We start from the raw sequence: 7,245 nt of genomic DNA, 5'->3' as shown, positions 1-7,245 counted from the left end.
TTTCCTCTTTGTCTAGGGCTATGGTTATCTCTGTTCCGGCAGACCCTAGCTATGTGTCCCTGCCTTTCACAATACCTGCAAACAGCATCAAGGAAACGGCACTCAGAACATGGGTGGTCCCCTCCGCACCCAGCACAGAGGAATCCTGACTTCCTTTCTCTTCGCTCTCGTCTACTTTTTTCTGACTGAAGTCTATTTATCTCTTCTTCTTCCTCCTTGGTCTTGGACAAGGATTCGATGTCCTCATGGTGTGTTGTGGCGGTGGGCTTTTGAGTTCCCTCTAGCTTCTTGTCTGGAGCTTGGCTAGGGTCTCTCGTAGTTTCCTATGTTACCTTATTCATTTGTCGTATGGTGGTTGCTGATTTTTGTGTTGCTTCAGCTGCGGTGGCTTCTGCGATAGCCTCGGTTACTGTTATGTTGGGTCTGGTCAGTAGTCGGCTCTGTAGAGTGAGGTCTCTTAGTCCGAGGACCACGTGGTCCCTCATGGCCTCGTCCATGTTTAGGAATTTGCACGCTCCTCTAATGTCTCTTAGAGCAGCAACGAAATCCCCCATGCTCTCACCTTCCTTTTGGTCTCGCTTGTAAAGCTCGTGTCTCTTGATGAGGCTTGAGATGGCTGGTGCATAATGGGCTTGCAGCAATTTGACTAAGTCCGGCCACGCCATTTGCTTCACATCCTGGGGTTTTGCCAATACCTTTGCCATCTTGAACACTGTGGGCCCACAGTGGGTTAGGAGAACGGCTCTCTTCCTGTGTTCGGAGATTCCTTGTAGTTCATTCCCTTCTAGGAACATGAGGAACCGGTCGATGTAAGAATCCCAGTCTTCCGTTGCTGGGTTGAATGGTGTGGGTGGAGAGTTGCTTCCGGCCATTTCATCTAGCTCGATTCTCTTGCCACGTGCTCAACTGGTCTCCTTTGTCTCAGAATCCCACCTTCGTCGCCAGTGTTAAGTTGTGGGAAAGACGTCCCGAGACCAGTTAGACTTCAGCTCTTTTTATTAGTCTCTCAGTACTGAAGTGCTGCGGAGCCGCAGCATCCTCTTTTATAGCGGCTGCTCGCGGCTCACGGCCAATGACGGCTCTTCAAAATTCCCGCCATCGGACAGACCAATCAAAATGGATTATTCAAATATTCAAATATATAACACCTTCTTTCACACATCATTTGCACCTGGCCAGGACTCTCATGAGTAAGTTTGAACTGCACTTTTCTTTTTAAAGACAACTTTTACTGTTTAACGTGTACCCATGGGCTCCATGGAGAACACGGCCCTAATCTTACCAGTTCCAGATAGACACTCCTATGCCTTTTTCCAAATATACCACCAACCTTACCTATTTCCCAGTCCTTAAGGAGTTTCATGTTTCTTCTTCTTTAGCCAAAAGCATTTTACTATCTGCTGGGGGCTCAGGTATTTCCCAATTTATGAAATACCAGGATTTAAGATTCGGTATTTCAATTTTTAAGGTAGGTCTCTTGATTAAGTATTGTTTACCCAACCAACATTTGCTTGTTTCCCAGATGATCCCACCTGTATTGTGGTTCCTCAATTATGTATTTTGCCATTTTTGAATGCACAAATTTATCATTCTGTTCTTACTTTAAATTTTTAGTCCAGGGGAGTAGGTTTTCCTCACTCCACTGGCTCAATAACTGCTCTAATGGGTATTTTCATGCCCTTACGTGTTAGAGTCACCCCTAAGGGTTCGCTCTACCTCCTGCAGCAAGAAAGTTAGCTGCAACAACTACAAGAATTCCCCATTCTTGTCAAGATTCCCTAACCTGTGTAACTGCCCCTCCTCTTTGTCTTCAGTTGCTTGTGTGATGGGGCGAGGGTGACTTCTCTGCCGGAGACAAACAGGTACTGCCAGAGGCTTCACTTGAATGACTAGTGGTATATGGTGCACTGCATATCCTGGCGGATTACCTTTTGCCCATAATTGGTGCACATCAAACTCCTGCCAAGGATCGAGGACTCAAACCTCTTGGGTCACCATTATTTGCCACATCTCATTTGGAGAATGCCTCATGACTAGTGCCATTTCATCTTCCTCAAATGACAAAGTTGCCCCCATTTTGCATAACATGTCCCAGCCCAATAAGGGAATGGGACACTTGGGCATGTATCGGAATTGATGTTCAATGTCCCTTCTATTCAGGGAACATCTCAGGGGCTTTAGAAAAGGGTGGCAATTTACAGAGCCATCAACCCCTTGTATATTTATAACATCAGCAGAAAAGGGGAGCCAACAACTTAGTAACTACAGATCTAGATGCCCCCTATCTTCATTCAGACCAAAGGTTTAGAGGGGGCTGAAGAGGTGCCTTAGGCCTAACCCCTTGATCTGTTTTTGGCATTTCCTTTTGTATTCCCTGCACTCCTGCCCTGGGAACTTGATTATTGCCATCATCAACATTTTGGGGATGGAATAGATGAGGTTTATCGAGTCTTCACAAGATACGCAATGAGAAATAGCCTACCAAGAGAAGTTCACATCAGATTTACAAAGAAAGCCATCAAAACGCAAATATTGCACGTGGCAAGAGAGAAAACATTGAAATATAAAGATAAGGAGATTGTGGTTTTGAAACAAGTACCCAGAAGAGTGAGAGAGATGAGAAGGGAATACTGATTCTTGACCAAATTGCTACTTTAAAAAGAGGTGAATTATAGATGGCTGATTCCAGAAGGTTTAATGTTCACATGGCAAGAACAGAGATACAGAATTGATTCATTTGAGAAAGCTGAATCATTTTATACAGAATTTTTCAGAGGGAAAGAGGAAGAGGCAGAAAAAATAATTTCACTAATTGAATTCCAAGAAGACTGCCAAATGACGACTGAAAAAGAGGAAGGTGTAGTAGGTGGAAAGGAGGAAGCCAAAGGTCAACGTGAACCAAGATCCACGAGAGCTGCCAATCCTAATTATAAAATATAACCATGGAAGAGAAAAAATTGATTACAATTAATATAAATGGACTTAATTCAACCGTTAAAAGAAGGAAAACTTTCCATAAATTAGAGAAATTAAAATTTGATATAATCTGCCTACAAGAAGTACATATTAAAAAGCAATATGAACAATTGTTGATACAGCCAAAACTAGGGAAAATATTTACCTCCTTGACACAATGCAAGAAAAGAGGAGTGGTTTTATATATTAAAGAGACTATTCCAGCGAAATTGATTTATACTGATGACGACAGAAGAATACTAATGGTGGAAATAATGGATAATAATATGAAAACACTCCTGATTGCAATCTATGCCCCGAATGATAAACAAGAAGAATTTTTATAAAAAATTACATATGAAAATAATTGAACTGGACTATGCTAATACAGTTATGATGGGAGATTTTAATTGAATTGTAGACAACAAACTGGACTATACAGCACAGAAAACAACAAAGCAAAACAGAAAGACTCTCCCTAAATCTTTTTTTAATATGGTAGATGAAATAAACTTAAAAGATACATAGAGAGAAAGAAATGCTAAAACTAAACAATACACCTTTTACTCAAATAGACATTTATCATGGTCCAGAATAGATATGATATGGATGTCAGCAGAATTGTTAACTAATATCCAAGAAATAAATATTGAAACAAGTGGGCAGATCACAATCCAATGACAGTTAAATGGAAAGGACAAAGAAGAAGATCTAGATGGACGCTAAATAATACTATTTTAAAGGGAAAAGACTTCACACAGTGGATGGAGAAAGAATTGGCTTTTTTCTTTAGAGAAAACAAAAAAGAAGATACATCAATTCAGAATGTATCGGATACAATGAAGGCATATGCCAGAGGCTTGATAATAGACTATACAAGGAAAAGAAATACCATGAAAAGATTAGCCTCTAAGGCATTAGAGGATGAGTATAAAGGACTTGAAAAAGAGCTACAGAAAATGCCACAGAAAAAGGACATTAAGTTAAAAATGGATATAATCAAACATAAAATGGGTCTAATAGAAAAAGAAGAATTAGCACAGAAAATTAGAGGTGCTAAACAGAACTACTTTGAAGATGCAAATAAACCAGGCAGATGGTTAGCATATAAATTAAGAAAGGAGAAAGAATCAAGGAAAATATTGCAACTAATAGATGATCAAGGCCAAGTTTGCTATGGTAGTATAGAGAAGAAGGAAATCATTTGAGACTATTATGGGAAACTATACACACAAGAGAATATTGATGGGGAAAGAGTCAAACAGTACCTACAGAATGCTAAGTTACCCCAGATACCTAAAGAGATTGAAACAATGTTAGAAAGCAATATAACGATGATGGAGTTAACTGAAGCACTCAGGAAGCAAAATAATGGAAAGGCACCAGGCCCAGATGGACTTCCGGCAGAATTTTACAAAACATTACAAGAATCATTGAATCTTCCATTGCTAGAAGTTATGAATGAAGTTATGTTAAAGAAGAGGATACCTAAATCATGGTCAGAAGCTTATATTACACTTGTTTCAAAAGAGGAGGCCGATCCATTACAAATCAAGAACTATAGACCTATCTCCCTACTAAACGCAGATTATAAAATTTTTGCTTCAATATTGGCAGAAAGACTTAAAAAATACTTAAATAATTTTATTCATTCTGATCAAAATGGATTTCTGCCAAAGAGACAAAATAAAGACAATATGAGAGTAATTTTGGACACTTTGAAATATTACGAGGCACATCCTGAAAAACAAATGGCTCTGATATTTTTAGATGCACAGAAGGCATTTGATAATGTGAATTGGGGATTCATGTTGTTACTGCTAGAACAGATGGGCTTTGCTAGAAAATTTATTCAAGCAATAGAAGCTATATATCATAAGCAAACGGCAAAGGTAATGATAGAGAGACAACTGACAGACTCTATTAATATAAGAAAGGGAACAAGACAAGGGTGCCCACTGTCACCTCTGTTGTTTGTGTTAACTTTGGAAGTGCTAAATAGAAATATTAGAGATGAAAAGAATATAAAAGGGATGAAAATTTAAAAGGAAGAATTTAAGTTGCAAGCATTTGCAGATGATCTGGTTTTTATTCTAGAAGACCCACTAGAAACAGCATCAAAATTGATAGAAAAGATAGAGACATATGGAAAGGTGGCTGGTTTGAAAATAAATAAAGATAAGACAAAGATCTTGACAAAAAATATGTTATCAAGACAAAAGGAAGAACTGGCAGACCTATTGAAAATTCAGGTCACGAATAAGATCAAGTACTTGGGGGTACATTTGACAGCAAGATGCAGTACACTAAAAGAGAATAATTATATCAAACTTAAGCAGCAGATAGCGCTAGATTTGGCGAAATGGGAGAATTTACAACTGTCATTAATAGGGAGAATAACAACAATCAAGATGAATATGTTACCCAGAATTTTATATTTGTTTCAAACAATTCCAATTAGGCTTGGAAAAGACTATTTTGAAGATTTAAATAAAATTGTGGTGAAATTTATATGGCAAGGTAAGAAAGCGAGAATAAAGTTAAAACTTTTGCAAGATGCTAGAATAAGAGGAGGATTTGGTTTGCCTAATTGGGAGTTGTATTACCAAGCTACAAATTTGATGTGGGCTAAGGAATGGATAACATTAAGAAATACTAGATTGTTGACATTAGAAGGACATGATCTGTTGTTGGGGTGGCATGCTTTTCTATGGTATAAAGAAACTAAACTGGCTATACTTCCGGTGGCAGGACACGGCGAACGGAGGTGAAGAAGACTGTCACGGTCTTCGAACACCTTTTCTGGCGTCAGGAGCGATCCCCCAGGGATACACGAACCCTGGAGAGGTTCGTGTCAACGTGGAGAACCTTGAGCGGTAGAGTGGGGAAGGCAACCCCCCGACAGCAAAGAGGGAAACTCCCGAGCCCGGCGCAGAAGAGTAAGCTGTCATTCTATGGCGGCTTCAAGTCCGGTCTGCCACTTGGGTGAATAAGCAAAGCAGTGACAGCCTGCGAGGTCGAGAGTAACAGGAACAGAGAAACAGTTTATAACTTGGAGTCTTTGAAGACTGAAGATAGCAGAATGACAGAAGAATGACAGCGGCGTAAAATCTTCTTTCCCAGTTGTGATCAGCACTTTTCAGAAGTCGGGCGGAAAAGCGGCCAGAAAAGCGGTGGGGAAAAATGAAAGGACTATAATGGAGAGAGGAAAGCCCAAGCACAAAGTGTAAACGCAGATTTTACCCTGTGAAAGGAAGCTCCGAGGAAAGAGGAAGATTGTCAAAACCAGGAGATCGGAGGTCCAGAATTTGTGAGGGGCTTCATCTGACTTTCGGACCTTTCTTTTTGACTTTACTTGAGAAAAGGGAGGCGACGGAGGTGAAAGAATACTGGTATTGATCGAGTCTGATGAATCCTCAGATCTGAGTACAACACGACTATCACATCTATTTAATATTGTGGAGAAGAAAAACTGAGCATTATATTGGACTTTGGAAGATTTGTATGTTGATTTAAAAGTTGGAAAGCAAAGAAAGAAGAAGAAGCAAGAGGAAGAAGGCAGAGACAAACAGAAGGCTGGGAAAGACGGCTTTGGGACTGCAGATTAGTCAGCACATTACACTATTTGCTGATTGGAATGCTGAAAAGAACCCTCTAGCTGGAAGATGGACTATTAGCTCACCCAACTTGCTTCCTTTATTACGTGGTACTACTTAATATTACTAGTTTGGCACTACTTTCTCCTTAAGATGATTTCCTTGCTTTTTGTTTGTTGATTTTCTGAAGTTGTGGTAATCTCTCTTTTACCCTTTCTCTTATTATTCTGCCCCCTGCCTCCCTATTGTATTTCCTAAATAGCTTACATAATTTTACTTATTTGGGAAAAAAAGAAAGAAAGAGGGGGGTATACTATTTTTATAGAGTTAAGAGATTACTGTTTTAAGTATTAATAGCAAAGAGGGATAAACTCTGTTGATATAAACTATTTATAAATTATTTAGACTACTTAAGACATTTAAGATTAATTCCTTAAAGTGTTAATTGATGTACTATTGCTGACCAATATTCTTATTACATAGACTAGAATACTGTAGTAGATATCTATTTATAATATAGGGGAAAAGACTGTGGAGCGAGATATTAAATTGAAATATGAGAATAGACTTTTCAATACAGGACCCAAACACTGAATGGTGATTTGGGATAATATATCTAAAATTGTGCATCAACAAAAACAAATACTTAGAGAGATGACATCCACGACAACTATGGCCCTAAAAACAGGAAGGA

Source organism: Pseudonaja textilis, unplaced genomic scaffold (assembly GCF_049901715.1).
Source record: "Pseudonaja textilis isolate UNSWEBS1 unplaced genomic scaffold, rPseTex1.2 PTEXSCF20, whole genome shotgun sequence".
Lineage (NCBI taxonomy): Eukaryota > Metazoa > Chordata > Lepidosauria > Squamata > Elapidae > Pseudonaja > Pseudonaja textilis.
This window is presented reverse-complemented; position numbering follows the sequence as displayed.